The sequence below is a fragment of the Dama dama genome, chromosome 27, assembly GCF_033118175.1.
Source record: "Dama dama isolate Ldn47 chromosome 27, ASM3311817v1, whole genome shotgun sequence".
NCBI lineage: Eukaryota > Metazoa > Chordata > Mammalia > Artiodactyla > Cervidae > Dama > Dama dama.
Window position 1 is genome coordinate 30718742 of NC_083707.1, and position 22350 is coordinate 30741091.

The following is a 22350-nucleotide window of genomic DNA, read 5'->3' on the forward strand; positions in this document are numbered from 1 at the left end:
ATGTCCATTCTTTCATTTCTAATAATAGCAATGTGTATCCTCTTCCTTTTTGTCTTAGTCTGGCTAGAGATTACTGATTTTATTGGTCTTTTCAAAGAAACAGCTGTTATTTTGCTGATACTCTGCTGATTTCTTGTTTTTCCATTGCAGTGATTTCCATTCTTACTTTTTATTATTTCTTTTCTGCTTACTTTGGAAATTATGTTATTTTTCTAGTTTCCTAAGGCAGGAGTTTAAACAATTGATTTTAGATAAAATATGCATTAAATGCTATAAATTCCCCTCATAAATTTTGGTGTTATGTTTTCACTTTTAATTCAAAATGTTTTTAAATTACTCAAGATTTATTTTATTTAGAGGTGTGACATTTAATCTCCAATTATTTCAGGATTTTTCCATGTATCTTTCTGTTATTGATTTCTAATTTAATTCTATTCTGGTCTGAGAGCAGATATTTTATTTTATGATTTCTAGGCTTTTAAACTTTTTAATGCCTGTTTTATAGCCTGGAATGTAGTCTATCTTGGTGAATGTTTTGTGTGAGTTTGAGAAGACTGTATTTTTGTCACTGTTAGATAAAATAGTGTAGAAGTCCATTATATCCAGTTGCCTGATGTTATTATAGAGTTCAACTGAGTGAGTGAGTGAGTGAGTAAAAGTCGCTCAGTAGTGTCCGACTCTTTGCGACCCCATGGACTATATGGTCCATGGAATTCTCCCGGCCAGAATACTGTAGTGGGTAGCCTTTCCCTTCTCAAGGGGATCTTCCCAACCCAGGCATTGAACCCAGGTCTCTGGCATTGCAGGCAGATTCTTTACCAGCTGAGACACAAGGGAAGCCTAGAGTTCAACTGTGTCTACTAATTTCCTGCCTGCTGGATCTGTCCATTTCTAATAGAGGAGTATTAAGGTCTCCAACTATAAAATGGATTCATCTCTTTTTCCTTGTAATTCCATCAGACATACACATTAAGAATTATGTCTTCTTAGATAACTGACCCCTTTATTATTATCTAAGATTGCTGTCTATCTCTGATAACTTTCCTTGTTGTGAAGTTAGGAACAGCCTAACTGAATCCTCTGCTTAAGATTCCACAAGGCTGCAGTCTGCCATGTTTTTCATCTGAAGCCTGAGGTTTTCTTTCAGGCCCATTGAGTTTATGGACAAAATTCTGTTCATTACAGCAATTGGTCTGAGAGCTTCAGCTCCAAGAGACCATCCCTCTCCAAAGGAAATTCACAGCTAGCTTTTTGCTGCTTCAGGGTGAGTAGGGGAGTATCTATCTCTAACTTTACAGAAGTTCTGAACCCTCTTTTAAGGAGATCACCTGATCAAGTCAGGCCCACCTAGGATGCTTTTATTTTTGTTAGCTTTTTCTTTGTGTACAACAGATGATTTGAGATACCTGTTGTGAGATGGTTACCATAATCACATTAATTTGCATATACATGATCTCACATAGTTAATTTGTGTGTGTGTGTGGTGAGACTACTAAGACATACTATGTTTGTAAATTTCAAGTAAACAATACAATATTATTAATTATAGTCACCATGCTTTATTCATCTTACAAGTGTGATCAGCAGCTCTTCATTTCTCCAGCTCCCTAGCCATTGGTAGACACCATTCTATTCTCATTCTCATCCTCTCTCTCTCTCTCTAGATTCCACCTGTAAGTGAGATCATCCAGTATTTGACTTTCTCCGTCTGGCTTATTTCACTTAGCATGATATCCTCCAAGTTCATCTACATTATAGCAAATGGCAGGATTTCCTTCTTTCTCTTGGCTGAAGTAATCTCTTGTTTAATTAACTCAAACACAGTTGATTAAGGACATTAATTCTGCAATGTTTGTTACCTTTTTCATATGCTATTAATTAAAATCAAATTGCCGGTCTTATTCGCACTCAAGAGGAGGGGATTATGCAGAACGAGACCCATCTTAGAAACTGATCTGCCCAGAAATCATGACCTGCATATTTAATTTCCTATCTAGTACCTTGGCTTGGTTTTATCATAAATACCTAAAATTCAACATGATCGAATCTGAGCTCTTGATCTTCTTTGAAGATTTCCCCTATCACAAGTGTCACCTCAAAAGTTAATTTGAAGTTTTTCTATTTCTTTCTATCTCTACTGCTGTTATCGTAATCCAAGTCATCATTATCCATATTTGTAGACTACAACAGCCCCCTTCCTGGCTGATTAATCTCTCAGTTCATTACTCATATAGCGGCAAAAGTGATCTTAAGACATAGATCTAATCTTTTCTCTCCTCTGATTATAAATAGTCTATCATTATCTGTTGCTTTTTAGAATTGCCCTTATGAACTGGGTAGGACCTTACCTATCTTTCTAAGCTCATCTTAAACTGCTTTTCCTTTTCCTTTTATTCATCAAGCTCGAGCCATGCTGTCTTCTTTTAGTTCCCAGGATATGGTAAGTCCTCTTCTCTTTCAGAATGTTTTCACATGTGAGTCACCCTATGGAGAATTCTCTCCATTTACCACCACATCTTTGCACACGACTGTGTCCTTGTTGTTGGAAGAGGGTGTTTGCTATGACCAGTGCGTTCTCTTGGCAAAACTCTATTAGCCTTTGCCCTGCTACATTCTGTACTCCAAGGCCAAATTTGCCTGTTACTCCAGATATTTCTTAACTTCCTACTTTTGCATTCCAGTCCCCTATAATGAAAAGGACATCTTTTGGGGTTGTTAGTTCTAGAAAGTCTTGTAGGTCTTCATAGAACCATTCAGCTTCAGCTTCTTCAGCATTACTGATCGGGGCATAGACTTGGATTACCATGATATTAAATGGTCTGCCTTGGGAACGAACAAAGATCATTCTCTTGTTTTTGAGATTGCATCCAAGTACTGCATTTCAGACTCTTTTGTTGACTATGATGGCTACTCCATTTCTTCTAAGGGATTCTTGCCCAGAGTAGTAGATATGATGGTCATCTACTACTGAGTGAGTTAAATTCACCCATTCTAGTCCATTTTAGTTCGCCGATTCCTAAAATGTTGATGTTCACTCTTGCTATCTTCTGTTTGACCACTTCCAATTTGCCTTGTTTCATGGACCTAACATTCCAGGTTCCTATGCAATATTGCTCTTTACAGCATCGGACCTTGCTTCCATCACCAGTCACATCCACCACTGGGTGTTGTTTTTGCTTTGGCTCTGTCTCTTTGTTCTTTCTGGAGTTATTTCTCCACTGATCTCCTGTAGCATATTGGGCACCTACCAACCTGGGGAGTTCATCTTTCAGTGTCTTCTATTTTTGCCTTTTTGTACTGTTCATGGGGTTCTCAAGGCAAGAATACTGAAGTGGTTTGCCATTCCCTTCTCAGTGGACCATGTTTTGGACTGAAAGGAGATCCAACCAGTCCATCTTAAAGGAAATCAGTCCTGAATATTCATTGGAAGGACTGATGCTGAAGCTGAAACTCTAATACTTTGACCTGATGCAAAGAACTGACTCATTTAAAAAGACCCTGATGCTGGGAAAGATTGAAGGTGGGAGGAGAAGGGGATGACAGAGGGTGAGATGGTTGGATGGCATCACCGACTCAATGGACATGAGTTTGAGTAAACTCCGGGAGTTGGTGATGGACAGGGAGGCCTGGTGTGCTGCAGTCCATGGGATCACAAAAAGTTGGACAGGACTGAGCAACTGAACTGAACTGATGTCCTTCTTGTACTTCAGATCTGCTTAAACATCACCCCGTCAAAGATGCCTTCTCTGACCAACATGTGTAAAGGAGATCTGTTGGTCCTGTATTCAATGAATTGACTCTTGCTTTTAATACTTGTCACACTTCTAAATCCAATGTTTATTTTTCTTGCTCTCTCTTGGCTTACTTTTGTGTCCCAGTATCTACACAGTGCCTGTCAAATAACAAATCATCAAAATATATTTCATGAATGACTAAAGTGTTGCTATTACCATTAATATGGGCTAGAATGATTCAAAGAAGCTGTTATGGGAAAAAATGGCTTTGTAGGATAGAAAGTCAAAATGGGAAAAAGTCCTATGAAAAATGGAATAAAGAGTGAAAACAAATTGATGGATGTAGAGATGAGTGTGGAGTGCTCAGGAATCAGTAGACAGAAGGCTTTACATTGGGGAGCAACAGAACATGAGGTTGCAAAATTATGTTTACCAACTTAAGTAGAGCCTAGTAAGTAGATTTTCCAAGATAGATTATTACACAGTATTGAGCATAGTTCCCTGTGCCAAATAGTAAGTCCTTGTTGGTTATGTATTTCATATATACTAGTGTGTATATTTTAAGCAAAGGAAAACATTGAATAAGCAATATTTAAGAAAGACTGAGGCAGCATTATTTCCACTGAATTGAAGAAATTATCTGGAGATAAGTTATTTATCCAGAAGTCCTTGTATTCATTTATGCAACATATATACCCCATTCACTGTGTCTAAGGCAGTGTATTTGGCGTGAGAGTACCATGAGTTTCACTTTAAAGTTGAGTCCTAAAGAACAGAGACCAGCTTGAGGTTGGTGAGAGTCTGAAAGAGAAAGAAGAGAATGTTCCTGTGTCCAGGGACAAAAGGGAATACAGTTAGTTCTTACAAACTTAAATCGTTTAGCCTGCACCTTGAGAGTAGAGTTTGGGTAGAGGTGTGAAAGTATTCAGTTGCTCAGCGTGTACGAGTCTCTGCAGCCCCACGGACCGTAGCCTGCCAGGCTCCTCTGTCCATGGGATTTCCGAGGCAGGAATACTGGAGTGGGTTGCCATTCCCTTCTCCAGGAGCTCTTCCAGACCCAAGGGTAGAACCTGGGCCTCCTGTATTGCAGGCAGATCCTTTACTGTTTGAGTCACCACGGGCTTCAAAGTTAGGAGTGATTAAAACAGTGGTCAAGAGGTAGATCAGAAAGGGCCTTTTTACTTATTACACTTGACCCTTGAACAACAACATGAAGATTAGGAGTGCTGACCCTTGCATGTCAAAAATCTGTATACTGCTATCTAAGCCTCAAAAATAAAGGAATTGATAAATGACTCACCCAAGGGCAGGAAGCTGAAACCATATGGGCAGAATCAGGACTCAAATCCTACTTTTTCTGATTCCACATGTTGTGATCTTTAATCAAACACAAATAGTCCCCTGAACTTTATTAATTAAGATCTATAGAATGAAAATACATGTACTACATTTACTTTAAAAAAAAAAAAAAACCTGTGTGCAAATGGACCTGTGCATTTCAAATCTGTGTTGTTCAGGGGTCAATTGTTGTTCAGGCCCAATAAGAAATTTGGGCCTCTTGAAACTGTAAGAAATAGGACAATGTACAGTCAGTATTTAGAAAAAGGGATGAGAACAGGTGAGTTATTAGAACTAGAAACATGGATTAAGCTTTCATCTTTGCAGAAACTTGATCATTTCATGGGGGATGGAGAAGAGAAAAGAGACTAGAACTCCAAAGAAAGAAAAAGGGAAGTGGGCGAGGTCATTAAAGGTTGAACAATCAGAGATCACCATAGAAGCCAGAGATATGAGACCTTTCAGAATCATTAACAGATCATGTCATGACGAGGTCTGGAACTCAGAGGATGTGTTTTGCAATGGCAGGAATAACTTGTAACCCTAGGAAAGGAAGTTCTCCGTGCTTGCTTGAATGATCAGTTAACAGAATATTTCTGTGTTGATGTCCCCATTTGTGAGTTCCTAAGATATGTGGATAAATAATGTAAAAGTATTTCCTAGTGCTGAAAAATGGAATGATGTCTCAAGACAAGTAGCTCCTTACATCTTACTTAGGTTTTCAGTTTATTTAGTCAGCTCTGACTTTTGGTAACTCATAAAAAAGTAAACCAGCTTATTTTGAGGAAATTTTAATGTTTTATAATTTTGGCATCACTCAGTAAGTTTTCTTTGAAGGGTACACTTAAGTTTCCCTGGGCTCAAAAGGTAACAAATCTGCCTGCTATGCAGGAGACATGGGTTTGATCCCTGTGTCAGGAAGAGCTCCTGGAGAAGGAAATGGCAACCTGCTCCAGTATTCTTGTCTGGGAAATCCCATGGACAGAGAAGCTTGGTAGGCTGCAGTCCATGGAGTCGCGAAGAGTAGGAGATGACTAAGGAACTAACACTTCCACTTTCTCACTTAAGTTTAGTGGAAATCAAGTAATTTGAGGACAGAAAAACCTGAGTTTGTTTTTGTATTCTGGCTCTACCTGTTATGGTTTGGGTGAACTTTCATATTCGGGGGGTGTTTACTGCTCTAAATTGTCTCTAAAACAATATCCACATTCTAGAACTTGAAGTTTTAGTTTTCGGCTTTACCTATTGACTTTCTACCATGATAGAAGAGAATTTAGTCCTTTCTCCTTTCTCCTCTTGCCACATATAATCATACTTGTCCTTCAAACCCTTCTGTCCTCCCAACAGAGATCGCATTTTGTTTAGATACATACTCTGTTTTTGTTGTCAGGACCATGTCATTACCTGCAGTGTTAACTATGCAGTTTTATCTATTTTTCCTTTCCTGTATTTTTTTATGTTCCTGAAATTAATGGTATCTTTTTGTTGTTTTAATTTGTTTGGCTATGCCAGGTCTTACTTGAGGCATGAGAACTCCCAGATGCAGCATGTGGGATTTATTAATAGTTCCCTGACCAGGGATTGGGAGCACTAAGTCCTAGTCACTGAACCACCAGGGAAGTCCTAACAGTATCTTACTCTTTCATTTGCTTAATGTCCTAAATGTTTATCTCTGATTCAAGCAAACTCTTCATCATTGTCTAAATACTCTGTCAAGATGGTCAGACAGATTAGCTAGTTTACAATCCATGCCTCTGTCCTGCTCCAGTTTGAACTGCTCACCATCAAAAAAAAAAAAAAAACCCGCACACAGTTTTCATCTTTTCATTACTGACCAGAAATTTCTCTTACATCATCCCTCTCCTTCTCTGGGTCTCCTGTTGCCTGTATCTTATTTCTTCCTCTTGTTTTATTCCCTTGCTTTGCCAGATCCTCTTGTAGCCTGTTGCTCCTGCTGCTGCTGCTGAGTCGCTTCAGTCGTGTCCGACTCTGTGCGACCCCATAGACGGCAGCCCACCAGGCTCCTCCATCCCTGGGATTCTCCAGGCAAGAACATTGGAGTGGGTTGCCATTTCCTTCTCCAATGCATGACAGGAAAAGTGAAAGTGAAGTCGCTCAGTCGTGTCCGACTCTTAAAGACCCCATGGACTGCAGCCCACCAGGCTCCTCCGTCCATGGGATTTTCCAGGCGAGAGTACTGGAGTGGGTTGCCATTACCTTCTCCCTTGTGGCCCGTTAGGAAGTAAATTTTTTGAAAACTTACCCGAAAATGTTTTCTTTTAACCACACCTTTGACTGAGACTTTGATAGAATTTGGTAGCATTTAATACAATTTTAAGTGAAAATAATTTTCCTTGGGAATTTTGAGGGCATTCTTGCTCCTTTGCCTTATTCTTACAGTTGCTATTGACAAGTCTGATGTTATCCTAATTCTTGACCCTCTAGATTTGATCTGGTTGTGATCCATTCATTTGTTTCTCTCTGGTAACCCATGGAATCTTTTCTTGATTCTTAATGTTCTCAATTGTCTATACAGCATCCCTTGGTGTGTTTATTTCATATTCATTGTGTTAAATACTCAGTAATCCCTTTATATCTAGAAACTCATGTCCCTGAAGTTTTCTTGAATTTTATCACAATTGATCCTTTTCTCAGTTCTTGCTGCCTGGAGCTCTTTTGTTATTAAGATTTTGAATCTCTTAGATTAATTCTATTTCTTGACTTTTTTTTCATGTTCAGTTTTCCATCTTTTTGTCCTTCCGAGAAGTCATCTTAATGTATCTTCTAACCTGTATGTTGAGTTTTCAGTTTGGTTATGTTTTTCATTTGCAAGAGCTTTTTTGTTTGCTCTCTGATTTCCTTTACTTTCTTTATTAAATATAGGGTCCTGTGCCATTTGATGGAACCAATTTTTATCTCTCTAAAGATGTAAATTATAGTTCTTTTCAATTGTGTTTGTTTCGTATTTTCCTGTTCTTTGCCCTGCTTCTCGTCTGGTTAACCATTGCCTTTCCTCTTCTGGGGAACCTAGTTCACTTTTCCTGGACTTGCAGCACACAGCATCTTGCTTCTTGTTGGTCTCTATGGGAACAATTTGATTTCAGCATTCATGGCCTTTTAAGTTGGTTATCAGTCTTCTGCCTGCATTTTATCTTCTACAATTTTATTATTCTCTTTTCTAGTAATCATTTCTTTCCTTATGTCTTTGCAAGTTTCCCCCGCCCCCCTCTATCTTCTTCAGTTTCATTTTATAGGAGTTTGAGGAAGGAATACATGCATTTAATCTGTCCCTTTACTAGATTTAACTAGACATCCTCTTCATTGCTTAGTTAACTAAATTAATTTAAATTAACGAGTACAATAATAGCATTAAAATCATCACTGCATGCGTGCATGCTAAGTCACTTCAGCTGTGTCCCATACTTTGCAAACCATGGACTGTAGCCGTCCAGGCTCTTTTGTCCATGGGATTCTCAAGGCAAGAATACTGGAGTGAATTGCCATGTCCTCTTCCAGGAGATCTTTCTGACCCAGGGATCGAACCTGTGTCCCCTGTGTCTCCTACATTGGCAGGTGGGTTCTTTACCACTAGTGCCACCTAGGAAGCCCAAAAGCATCACTAATTAGTCATAATTTTGTAATACCCTTCAGTCTCACAACTCTTTATTTTTTTAACATATTTTGTTATATTTCTTGCCTTTTTTATGGGATGCTAATCTTCAGAGTTATATATTATTCCTACTTTGCTTTGTTGGCATCATTTCAGGCTTCTCAATTTAACTATACATATTTCAATAACTACCTTATGGCAGTCACTTTGATATTTTCATGTGAGCACTGTTTTGTGGTGTGTTCTTTGGAGATGCCTTAAGAGCTTACTCTATGATTTTTGTCAGTAGATGTTTTTGCAAGTTTAATTTATTTCTCATTTTTAAACCAAGATTTGTAGATAAGCACCTTTGCTATTTTACTTCATGTTGTTTCTCTGGTAAATGGTTGCAGGCAAAGCACAGATGGGCTGGAATGTGAAACAAGAGCAAAGTGAGGGTGCACATAGTAAAATTTAATAAATATTTGCATGAGATTGCTTGAAGCCAGCCTTGAGTGCTTGGCTCACAAACTTTGCGATCCATAAGAAAAAAATTATATTCATTTTAGAATATACACATATTTCTAGTGTTTTATAGAGGATTATGTTAGCCCTAGAATTTTGCTGTTTTATGGAAAGCAATATTATCCTTTCTGTAAGAGACATTATAGAATGGCAGCATACCAGATGTCTAGATAATGTATAGTGAAGGGGAAAAGTCAATCTTCCAAATAGTTATTGACTGTCTAGCTAATTATTTATAAAAATAACTACCCAACATATCCAGTGTAAGGAAGCAGGATACTCTATTATACTCTTACAAGGGCTTTATTATTACTGGGATGAGCAGAGAAGGGAATTTAGAAATAATGTAATATATAGGTGATAACAGAGAAAAGGTTTTATCCAGGTAACAGCTAGTAACAATAGTAATAATAAGACAATCTATGTTTTATGGTCTCATCATAAAATTACTCATTTGAAAATATATCAAGACAGTTTGTAGACTATAAAGCAATGCTAAACTATTTGTCTGAGTTTTTGTTGCAGGATTTTGTCATACTAGAAGTAGTCTTCAGTGTTGGACATAATTAAGTACGGAGATTGCTATTGTAAAAGTAATATTTCAATACCAATTTGATCCATTCTGTTTTATATTGTAGCCAGTATTATAATTGGAATCCTGCTTACGCAGAAGAAGTGGAAAGATAAAAATGACTTCCTAACATGCTGTTGCCCATTGCCTTTTGTTGAGCTGTTCCACAGGGTTTGTGGGATCTTACTTTCCCAGCCAGAGATTGAACCTAGGCCCTTGGCAGTGAGCGCGCAGTGCCCAAACCACTGGACTGATAGGCACTCCTCCACCTGTTCCCTCCTCAGTGCCCTAGGATTGTTCTTGCTTGTCTGTTATTGGGTTTTTTCGCACTAGTGGCAAAACCCCCACCAATCATAAGGAAGGCAGAAAGCAGTCCTACTGTTTGACAAGAGGGATGGAATTGCAATATTTAGCAAACTGTATGTTCCAGCAGTTTTATAACCTGCCCTTTTCACTTACAAAGGTATCATGAATTGTTTTTCTATGATTTTATTTATTTATCTACAATGTCAATATTATATCTACATAATAGTTAATTACATGCTGGGTTTCATTTGTCTTTTGAGGTCATTTGGAAGTAAATATATTGCTATGAAGCTTTTTAAAATTCTCTGGCTCTCTTTCTCAGTCACTCATGTCTACATTATCCTAGTTTTGAATCATGTCCCTTTTTTCAGCTATAGTGCCCCACCAAACTCACTAGATTTTGTAATATTTTTATATTGGTCTATCTACCAATATTTTATATATTGGTCTATCTCCCTGAAAAGCAACTTCTTCCTTTAGTTGATATGAAAAACTCAGGTCCTGCCATCATTGAGAAGTTAAGTCCAGCTTCCCAAGTGGCGGTAGTAGTAAAGAACCTGCCTGCCAATGCAGGAGACATAAGAGACGCAGGTTCCATCTCTGGGTTGGGAGGATCCCCTGGAGGAGGGAATGGCGAGGATTCGTGCCTGGACAGTCCCATGGATAGAGGAGCCTGGCAGGCTATAGTTCACGGGATCGGAAAGAATCAGATATGACCTTTGTGAAAACTCAGGTCTTGCTATCATTGAAACAGAAAACAAATGCGTAGCACCCAAAGTACCACATTATTATTTAAGATTCATGGGTATATGAATAACACTTGTATATGTAAGAACTATTTCTTCCTACTGTGCACTGCAATAAAGCACATATCCTTTTTCTCTTCCAACACTTCAAACTCATGGTTGGAATAAAAACGTTTTTTTATATTCCAGTTCCTCTCCCCCAAATCCTTTGGTCCTATTTGATCTTCTCTCAATAACTTCACATTGGTGTAGTCATCTTTTCTGATCGCTGTTTCCACTTTGGGGGGTGACATGTTTCATAGATTAACTTTTGTGCCTACATTTCTTAAATCCTTGCTTTCTGTTTGTTTATTAAACAAATGTTTTGTTTACAGTCTCCATGTAGTAATATCCTGTCTTAGTTTCTTAATTGCATGTTCTTTATGACATGTTTCCTACTTCATAATCCTTTCCTTCAAATTTTTTTAAACAAAGTCTTTCTGTTATCCTGCTGTTTGAACTGAAGGGAATCTCTAAGACTCTAACCTGTAACCTGTTTTATTCTCCCATTGTATCTGTGAATGTTCTCAAGTGTAGCCATTATTTTTATGGTGCTGATTCTCATAACATCACCCATCCATTCAATCACGCTTGGATTATTATATCTACTTCTGAGCCCTGCATTTAAAGAAAAGCATTAACAAACATGAATGTGTCTGGAGGAGGATGATTAAATTGATTGACTACTCCTAAACCATGTCCCATAAGGAATGGCTGAAGGAATTGTGCATATTTATTGTTTATCTTAGAGTAAAAACGATTAAGCGTAGACAGGATAATTGTTTTCAATAATTGGAAAGTCTGTCACATAAAGGAGAGAACAGATTTGTTATGTTCTAGAAGGCTCTACTAAAACCAACTTGTACAAGTTGTGAAGAGCTTAGGTTCAAATGTTCCATGATGAGGAGCAGAGGTTAAATCTTACTCTGTTTGGCTTTGCATACAGTGTCTAACATCCAGCCTGAGCCCATTCTAGCTAATGGATGTTTATTGATTGGTTTGAATTTTCTTGAATTGAAAGAATAAACCTTTCTAACAGGAAAAACACACTGCCTTTGAAGTAAAAATACCCTATCTTTCAAAAAATATTTATTAACTACAATGTAGCTGCCCCTGTGCCAGATACCTGGAATATAAAGATATTAACATTTTAATATTGTAGACAACCTCTGTGGGCTAGGTATTCTTCTAAATATCTCTTGCATGCCTATGTGCTCAGTCATATCTGGCTCCTTGCAACCCCATGGATTGTAGTCCTCCAGGCTCTTCTATCTGTGGGATTTTCCAGGCAAGAAGACTGGAGTGGATTGCCATTTCCTCCTCCAGCTAAATATCTCTTACATATCAGCATTTCAGATCATTAACCTCACATGATAAATAATTTTATTCTCCCAATTTAGGAGTGAGGAGACTGAGGCATATAGGCATTTCGGCTTATCACTTACATAATAAGCTGAGGGACCAAACTAGTAAGTCATCAAGCAGAGATTTGAACCCAGCAATCAGGCTTCGGAATCTTCTTACTTAGCTACTGTGATAAACTGCCTCCAGTAATGAAAGACTAGAGGATGTGTATGAATTGGAGGACAGAAGGATTTCAGGATTGGAATAAAATCTAGTCCAATCCCTGCCCTGGGGATCCCCGGCCAGCAGCTGTCCTCTTCCTGAACAGTTGTGGTCTTCCTGACCTTCCATCCTGCCTGCTTTCCAGTGATCCTCCTACAGTGCAGACCTGATCCTTCCACTTTCTTCACACCTGCCCTCGGTCCCCTGGTGTCCACAGAGCAAATGTTGTCCCCCTAGGTTGACTCCGAGGGCCTCTGTGGTCTGTCTCCACTTCCGCCTCTCGCCTCACCTCCCACTGAACTCTGCATCACGCCATGTGGTTACATGAGCCAGTCCTGCACATTTCCTGACTGGGGAGATAATAGAGTTATTGTGAGAATTAAATTAAATGATCAATATAAAATGCTCAGAATAGAGCCTGGAATGTCTAACTGTTCAATAAATGCTAGCACTATTATTTTCATTTATTTCCTATTATCTTGCTGAAATTGCTACACTCAACATATAGCTTATTCCTCAATTCTCTCACTGGTCTTAGAATTGCTTTGTAATACATTGTAAAATAAGGGAACATTATTGGCTCTTCTAATTTATAAATTCGGAGGCAGAGTGTGTCCCTTTGGGGTCCAGGCGGAGCTGTTCCTCTGTTTCTCTACAGGTTTCTCGCTTTGCCTTCCTCTCTGCTGCCTTGTCTTACAGGCTGGCTTCCATCAGGGCTGCCAGAAGGCTTCCGACAAGAGCAGGAACTATATGCTTTCTCATTCCCATTCACTGCAAAAGAAAACATTGCATCTCGTGACCATCCATGCAAAGCTCTGAGTTTGATTCTGATTAAATCGCCTCCAAAACAGTCACTGTGGCCCGGCAAAGCCTGGTTCAGTGAGTTGGATGGTGACCCTAAAAAAGATACAGACACATTCTAACTCCCAGAACCTGTAACCATATCTGGAAAAGGGGGAGTTGCTGATGTCATTAAGTTAAGGATCTCAAGTTAAGGTCATCCTAAATTATCTTGGGGTTGGCAACAGACCCGATGACAAATAGCCTCATAAAACAAAGGAGAGAGCTATGTGAGGTTGGAAGCAGAGACTGGAGCCACCGAAAGTCAGAAGAGGCAATGAAGGGTTCTCCCCTAGTGCCTCCAGGGGTTCTGTAATCCGTTTCTATTGGTTACACCACGGTTGATCCCAACTGTGGAGTGCCTGCCATCTTTTTTTAAAAACTTGTTTTATTTTTTTATACAATTTTAAAGCTAATTACAAAATATTGGCTATATTCCCCATGTTGTACAGTATCACACACCCAATAATTTGTACCTCCCACTCCCCACTCCTGTACTGCCTCTCTTCCTTCACCACCGTAACCACTTGTTTGCTCTCTGAATCTGTGGGTCAGCTTCTCTTTTGTTATATTTACTAGCTTGCTATAATTCTTAGATTTCACATATAAATAATATACAGCATTTGTCTTTTTCCCACATATCACTTCACATAATACACTCCAAATTCATCCATGTTGCTGCAAAAATATTCAATTCTTTTTTATGATTCCTATCCCATTAAGTGAAAGTTGCTCAGTTGTGTTCCACTCTTTGCGACCCCATGGATAATACAGTCCATGGACTTCTCCAGGCCAGAATATTGGAGTGAGTAGCCTTTCCTTTCTCCAGGGGATCTTCCCAACCCAGGGATTGATCCCAGGTCTCCCACATTGCAGGTGGATTCTTTACCAGCTGAGCCACCAGGGAAGCCCAAGGATACTGGAGTGGGTAGCCTATCCCTTCTCCAGCGGATCTTCCCAACCCAGGAATCAAACCGGGGTCTGCTGTTGCAGGTGGATTCTTCTACTAACTGACCTATCACGAAGCCCCCTATCCCGTTGTGTGTGTGTGTATATATACACACATACCCCTATCCCATTGTATGTTTGTATATATGTACATACACACACACACCACATCTTCTTTATCTATTTATCTTTTGACAGATTCTGAGGTTGTGGAAGCCATCTTTTATTTAGCACTTGTTAGGTTACCTTATTAACTACTGTGGTAACTAAAATTTAATCATTTCATTGGACTTGCTGACCACCCCCTTATTCAATCTGTAGTTATCACTTATCCCATCTGACATAATCCCTTTTTAATAACTCCTTCAAGTCATCTTAGAAATGACCACTCAAATTGCCATTCTGTTCTCCCAGGACTCAGAAACTTTTCAAGGACTCCCTCTATCTTCATGGGACCCTTTAATGAAACAGAATTTGATGCTGTGTTTACCTTTGGTTTCCAGAATGTGATCCTGGTGATTCCTGACTGACACATGAATATATGCTATAAGTTCTTGTGACTGTGCTTAAAGAAATGTAAAATATAAGTAGTATAACTCTATTTCTGTATTGTCCATATTTAATGCTTGGGCATCTTTAGAATGGGAGAACAAGTAAAAATGAGAAATGAGATAGAATCCATTCAATAATAATCTGTATGGGTATTTTTATTTTTCTCCTCTTTATACAAACAAGGGCCTTTGGTTTTAGTCTTATGCAGTCTTTAGAAATAGACTATTGTTGCAAAACCAAAAACCAAAATAAAGCAAAGAACTTTACACTGAACACAAGAATGTAAAATATGAGTTTAAAACTTTTTCTTCTAAAACAAAGAATATAAGGGCAAAGCCTTGTCTTGTTAAAGATCTTAATTGTAATTAAAATTTAATTGCAATAGCTAAAAGTAGAAGGTACCTGTTAAATAAATTGCACAGGAAATCAAAGCAACAAAATGCATAAGGAGGCACCTACAAATTAGTGTCTAGTGAAGGAATATGTTTCTGTGTTCCATACGACAAAACACATTGAACAATGGAGCTATTACAGAAATAGACCATGAAACACTAGGTCTGAGAAACCATGTGAAACCTATTTGAAAAAAAATCAGTATTATGCTACCCATTCATAGTAATTTCACAAACTGTCTTCCTTTAAAATTACTTTTAATAGTAATGTACTATATTAGTTTTCTTTGCTGCTATAAAAAATCATAGCAAATTTAGTGGCTTAAATAGTACAAATGTATTATCTTACAGTTGGTGGGTGGGAAGTCTGACATTGGCTGGCTAATTAACACTAAAAACAGAAATTTATAACATACTAGTAAATTTAATTAATTATTTAATAATAATTTTAAATGATTGAAATTAAATAGAAAAGCTCAAGTATGACCAAGGTGAGAAGACATTGTTCAACACATATTTAAAGCATGCTGAAGTTCTATGAGCACTGTAAACTTTATTAGAAAAAAATTTATTGTTAAGAAGGTATTTTTGTATAAAAATTCAAATTACTACTTACCAAACAGAAAGGGAAATCTGTAGATTCAAAGAAAGCAGAATAGAAAGGACTTAATAACTTTAGGAAACTAAAGAGGAAGGAGAAAATCCATTTAAAAAATAAAAGACAACAGTTTATGATAACTTAAATTACAATATATTTAAAAGTGGGTGACTAAAAATACTACATGTGAAAACATGTGATATGCCACAGAAGTAGTTTTGGAGGAAATTAGTAGGCTAGTAAGCTTATATAAAGTGTTTTATGAAAAAGATCTGACATACATAAATTAGTTTTCAATTCAAAAACTTTGGGGGAAAAAAAAACAGATATCCCTAAAGAAAAAAAGCAGAATGAAGAAAGAAATGAAGAGAAGAAATCAGTAAATAGAAGACAAAAAACAATAAAGAGGCATTGCAATATACTTTTAAATAACAGACAACTCTCTAACAAGAATGACTAAAGAAAGTAAAAGAAAGCACAGATCCTGTACTGAGAATGAAAGGGGGCTTATATTTACAGCTGTGAAAGACATCTTTAAAGTCATTAGAAAATAGTATGAACAACTCTGTGCTTATCCATTTGGACATTAAAAGGAAATGATAGTTGTCTAGGCAATATACTTTTCTAAAGGTAACTAAAGAAAGTGAAATGAATAAATAAATAGCCATTAACAAATCAAATCAGTAATCAGATTGATTTTCCATTCCTCAAATATAGGCCCATATGTTTGCACAAACATACTTTGTTGTTCAGTCCCTAAGTCATGTACGACTCCTTGCGACCCCATGGACTGTAGCATGCCAGGCTTCTCTGTATTCCACTGTCTCCTGGAATTTCCTCAGATGCATGTGCATTGAACTGGTGGACATGAACCTAGTCATCTTATCCTCTGCTGTCCCCTTCTTTTGCCTTCCATCTTTCCCAGCATCGACTTCCCTGGTGGCTCAGACGGTAAAGCATCTGCCTACAGTGTGGGAGACCTGGGTTCAATCCCTGAGTCGGGAAGCTCTCCTGGAGAAGGAAATGGCAACCCACTCCAGTATTCTTGCCTGGAAAATCCGGTGGATGGAGGAGCCTGGTAGGCTATAGTCAGTCTGTGGGGTGGCAAAGAGTCGGACACGACTGAGCGACTTCACTTTCACTTTTCCCAGCATCAGGGTCTTTTCCAATGAGTCAGTTCTTCCCATCTAGGTGGCCAAAGTATTGGAGTTTCAGCTTCAGCATCAGTTCTTCCAATAAATATTCAGAGTTGATTTCCTTTAGGTTTGACTGGTTTGAGCTCCTTTCTGTCCAAGGGACTCTCAAAAGTCTTCTCCAACACCACATTTCATAAGCATCAGTTCTTCAGTGCTCAGCCTTCTTTATGGTCCAGCTCTCACATCCGTACATGACTACTGGATAGGAACTTGAAATATACAAAATTAGCATTAAAAATCAATAATAAAATAATAAACTACTGGGAATTCCCTGGTGGTCTAGTGAATGAGACCCTGTGCTTTTGCTGCTAAGGGTTCAGGTTCAATCCCTGGTCAGAGAACTAAGATCCTGTGCTGCACGGCCAAAATAAATAAATAAGTTTTAAAATAATAATAAACTACTCAGTAAATAGGGCTTCCCGCACGGTGCTAGTTGTAAGAATCTGCCTACCAGTGCAGGAGATGCAAGAGATGCGGGTTCGAAGTAGAGTTGGACAGTTGCCATGTAAAGTGAATAGCCTACAGCATACACAAAAGCACATTCCAAATGGATTAAGGTTCCAATTATGAAGAGTAAAACCTTTAAAACCCCTGAAAGAATAAATGAAAGAATAATCATGTTATTTGAAGGGAAGGAATATTATCTTAGAAAATTTGTAAAAATCACAAACTGAGCTGGATGCTGTCCATCTCTGCCATCCCTGTCCCTGTGCTGAGGTTTAGGAATTTTGGGGTACTGTGCGCCAGAGAAAGCTGTCTGGTCCTCAAGCCATCGGTCAGGTTTGCCAGATGAGTCAACGACATGAAGTCTCAGGACAGGAGGAAATTTCAGATGGGGTAATTTTTCTTCTGGTTCCCTTAACACCTGGCAACACTGTGTTGTCCGTGTCCTTGTCCAACAGGCTACAGCTCCCATCAGCTCCCCGCCCGGCCCCTCTCCAGGCTCCAGGAGTAATGGCTCTACTTCCTATCTTCACTTCCAGGGGTGATTGCTGCTCCTTGACCTTGAGGACTGCTCTTCCTCTTGTTGGTTTCCCCAAAACCCTGAACACATCCTTGTAAACTGTTCCCCAATGTCTTGATTTCAAGTACATCACGTGTGTTCTTTCAAGACCCTAGCTGATAAATCAGCAAGGAAAATGAAAAAAATTGATTTTAAACTTCTGCATGATAAAATAATCACACCACCAGCAATGGAAGGGAGGAAGGAAAGAAGTTGCAGACAGGAAGATTTTCGTATAGCTGATGAAGAATTCCCATCCAATAAGAAAAAAAAAAAATAAGAACAATGGGAAGGAAATATAAATAGGAAATGCATAGAAGAGGGAACTGGAATAGCAAAAAGACAAAGCAAAACTGAAATCCCTGGTATTATAACTTTTCCATCCCTACACAGCTTCTGAGCTACATGGCACCCTCTCCAGCTCTCTGGGCAGTTGTGGGGGGAGGAAGCCTGGGAAGTAGGCACCTGAGGCAGTCAGGACAGAGTTTTCTGTCTTCAGGCTTGCCTGGGAATGATAGCAATGGGGCGATGGCTGGAGGGGTTACAGAGGGGCAAGTCATCGGATAAGAAAGTTCAAACTGAAACCCAGGCTTCCAAGTAATGGAGCTGCACTTCACAGCAGCCCAGAAGCGATGGAGGCAGGAGTGAGGACTTGTTCATCAGAGACAGAGGCAAAAAATTGGTGGAACCAGGCGATAGTGAACTTTGTGTGGGCGAGGTAGTAAATTAAGGGAGTTTGTTCCTGATGGTCTGTGTTTTCTTACAGGGTGGGAAAGAGATGGAGAACAGGGAATCTGCTATGAGAGAGGAAGAAGCAATTCTGTGAGGTCCTGTGGAGGCTGAGAGGAGAGACAGGTGGTCCCCTGACTCTGGAGTCTTCTAACAAGGTCTAAATTGACCTTACTCAACTTCCTTCCTTAATACTATAGGCTTCCGCCAAACTGGATAACTCAATTTTCCTTTTAAATTAATTGCCTCTATCTAGTAATTGCTACACTGAAATCCCAAAATGCTTCTGGTGGTAGTCTTGGTTATTGGAAAGAATAATTTCTAAAGTGTTGGAAAAGAAATACTGGAGCGAAATAATTATTTTTATATCTTTGCAATTATTAGGGATTCCCTGGTAGCTCAGATAGTAAAGAATCGGCCTGCAGTGCGGGAGACCCGAGTTTGATCCCTGGGTTGGGAAGATCCCCTGGAGTAGGAAATGGCATCCCACTCCAGTATTCTTGGCTGGAGAATTCCATGGACAGAGGAGCCTGGCAAGCTATAGTGCGAGGGGTTGCCAAGAGTTGGACACGACTGAGTGGCTAACATTACTAATGATTAAGGATAAATCCACTGGATATGCAAGTAAGAATAAATATGCACTTTTTTTTAACAGTGTCACAGAGACCCTTTCAGTATTTTAATAGTCTGTGTTTCTCCATTTGAAGTTTAGAACTAAGGATTTACAAGTACAACTAGAAAGCGATCTGTGTCTTGTTGTTGGAGCTACAAATTCAATTCAGTGCAGTCCATTGTTGGGTACCTGTTAGTCTCAAGGTACTATGCTTATGAGCGAGGAGAGGAAGGATTGTACAAAATACAGGGAGCCTTTGACCGTGGAAATGTTGAATAATGCTGGTACATAAAATAGCATTATTCCAAGTAATTTCAATCTCCAGTAGTCTGCACTTTTTCCGCAGGCATGGAGGTAGATACATGGTGTCCAAATAGGTGTGTGTTTTCCCATCACAACTGACCTTCAGGTTTGCTTAAAGCAATATGCTGTTCCTAGTGCCTCACCTTTGTTTAATGAGAGTCATTTCCTAATGCCAGTGTTGGGTTAATGGACTGAGATGGGAGAAAATCAAACGTATCTCTCCGTTTTCCACCAGATTGCTTTTCTGCCTTGTGGCTTTAATCACTCAGTTCTACTCACATCTGCCATCATAACAATTATGGGTTTTCTCCTGACTTCTTACCCAGGAGGGTATGTCAGAGTATAGCAACATCTCCTGAAGAAAGGAAGGGCAGATCCTTAATCTTTTTTTCCAGCATTGTAGGTAATAATTTTCCTCTGTGAACCCCCAAGGAATGCTTCTTTTGGTTTTCACACCCACTATTTCCCACAGGTCTTTGGCTCTGTTCTGATTTATGAGCTCTCTTCTATCCTCTTTCTTCTGAGATAAGTTTTAATTATGTAGACAGATTGTAAAAGTCTCTTCTTTTCCTTGTAAACAACTATTTCTTTGTTAGTAGTAGATTTGGTGTAACTGGTTTCCTCCTATCTGAATCTTCTTGTGGACTCGGGAATGATGTCTGTTCATTGTTTAGCTGCAGCATGGAGAAAAGAGAAAACTGGCTCTGTGCCCCAAGTTTCCAGGCTGACATATGGACAAGTGCATATTACAGACTGCAAGCTCTGTGTCCCGAGTTTCCAGGCTGAAATTTGGACAAGTGAATAATGTGGGCTGGAGTTTTCCTTGAGAGATTCGATCTTAGAACACCTCGAATTGCAGATCTCCCTTGGGAATTGCTATTTGTTGCATATGTTTGGAAAGCCCGTAATATTTCAGCTTTGAATCAGAGCAGAGTAAATGCTAGTGCTCAGGCACTCCAATTTTGTCTGAGTCTTTACGAACCTATGGACTGTAGCCCACTGGACTCCTCTATCCATGGGATTCTCCAGGCAAGAATACTGGAGTGGGTTGCTCTGCCTTCCTCCAGGGGATCTTCTTGACCCAGGGATGGAACCCGCATCTTTTAGGTCTTCTGCTTTGGCAGGTGGATTCTTTACCACTAGTGCTACCTCAGAAGCCAATAAAAGCAGAATATCACCCACCAAGTAAGCCGTAAGATAATGCTCTGAGTTATTCTACTTATTTAAAAACTTCTTCCAGGACCAAAATCAAGAAAGTGCTTGAAATCCTCAAAAGCACATGTGAAAACATTAAACATTGCCCCTTCCTCAAGGGACTAGAGAAGTGGATTGGAGAAGACTCCTCTGGTAGTGCTGACAATCATTGCTCTTACTCTGGCCCCTTCCACATATAATTAAAATATGAAGGGAAACATGTATTTATAATATCACTTTTTGTTGTTTTACATAAACATGTTTACCTATTTAGTGGATTTCTTTTTTTTTTCCTAATCACGAAATTTTACTGCCATATCCATGTGTAATTCTGACCTCAAAGGTTACCTTTGAAGCCCAACATCTGCATGAAAATTGATTTGCCAAGAATAGCTAAATATTATCCTTTCAGCAGCCTAGCAATCTGACACAGCACATTTTAACTTTTACCTGGCACCTCACCAAAGGCCTCTTAAAAAGGCTAAATCAATATTCTTTCCGAAGTTTTTGAGACATCTTTGGAGAGAAAGGAAAGAGAATTTTTAGACACAGCAGTGTGTGTGATGTCCTCACGCTAAGAAACCATTAATTCAGCTCATCCAAAGAGGAGATGTGGTACGTGGCCAAGGAGCAGAGCCAAGGTCTTTGACCAGCCTTAGACACAATGCCATGACCTTGGCCTCATTAGATGGGGTGCTAATTACCTGAGCTCACCATACAAGCTACGGCACATTTGTATGGCTGTTCATAGGGAGTAGGGCTTCTTAACTTGAATTCCATTAAGGGTCTGTAAACATACTGACATTTGACACAAGACTCTGTCTATATTTTTCCAAGAAGGGGATTTATATTTTCATCAAATTCTCAAAAGTGGATGGAGCTTTAAAAAAGAAAAACTAAAGTTAAGATTCCACTAAATGTGATAGTTCTTAAAATAATGTCATTGCAATATTTCTTTAAGTAACCTTTTATCACTGAGGTAGATTTCTATAATCTGAAGTAAACTTCTCTATTCCTGTGTTATTGAGGGAGAGGCCATGGAACTCTGAACTTTTCATATTTATTCTTTTTTGCCTTTTGAGGGATTTTAAGTGTACCTTTTAAATAAGAGACTCTAACTTTTTTTGTTTTTAAAAGGATAGGAAGAAATGCAATTATTATTTATGTATCTGTGGCTGTGCTAGGTCTTTGTTGCTTTGCGCTGGCTTTCTCTAGTTGCAGCAAGTGGAGGCAACTCTTCATTGCATTGAGCTGGCTTCTCATTGTGGTGACTTCTCTTGTTTCCAGGCATGGACTCTAGGGTGGGTGGGCTTCAGTAGCTGCGGCTCATAGGCTTCGTTGCTCCGAATCATGTGGAATCTTCCCAGACCAGGGATCGAACCTGGGCCCCCTGAATTGACAAACAGATTCTTATCCACTGAGCCACCAGGGATATCCAGAGACTCTTAACTTTTAAAATAGAAATGATGATTGAACCCTTCATTTTTGAATTTTATATGTTTTTAAGACATGAACTGGTGTTTTCCCCCTTCATTCTAGGAATGTGTTCTTCAAAATCCCTTTTTCAA

The 22350-nt window shown here is 39.0% G+C and overlaps 1 protein-coding gene across 2 annotated transcripts in view; it reads left to right on the top strand.

Moving 5' to 3' along the window:
* The window catches only part of CHST9 (carbohydrate sulfotransferase 9), a 286898-nt gene that overhangs the window by 26638 nt on the left and 237910 nt on the right, over nt 1–22350 (top strand). The window lies entirely within an intron of this gene.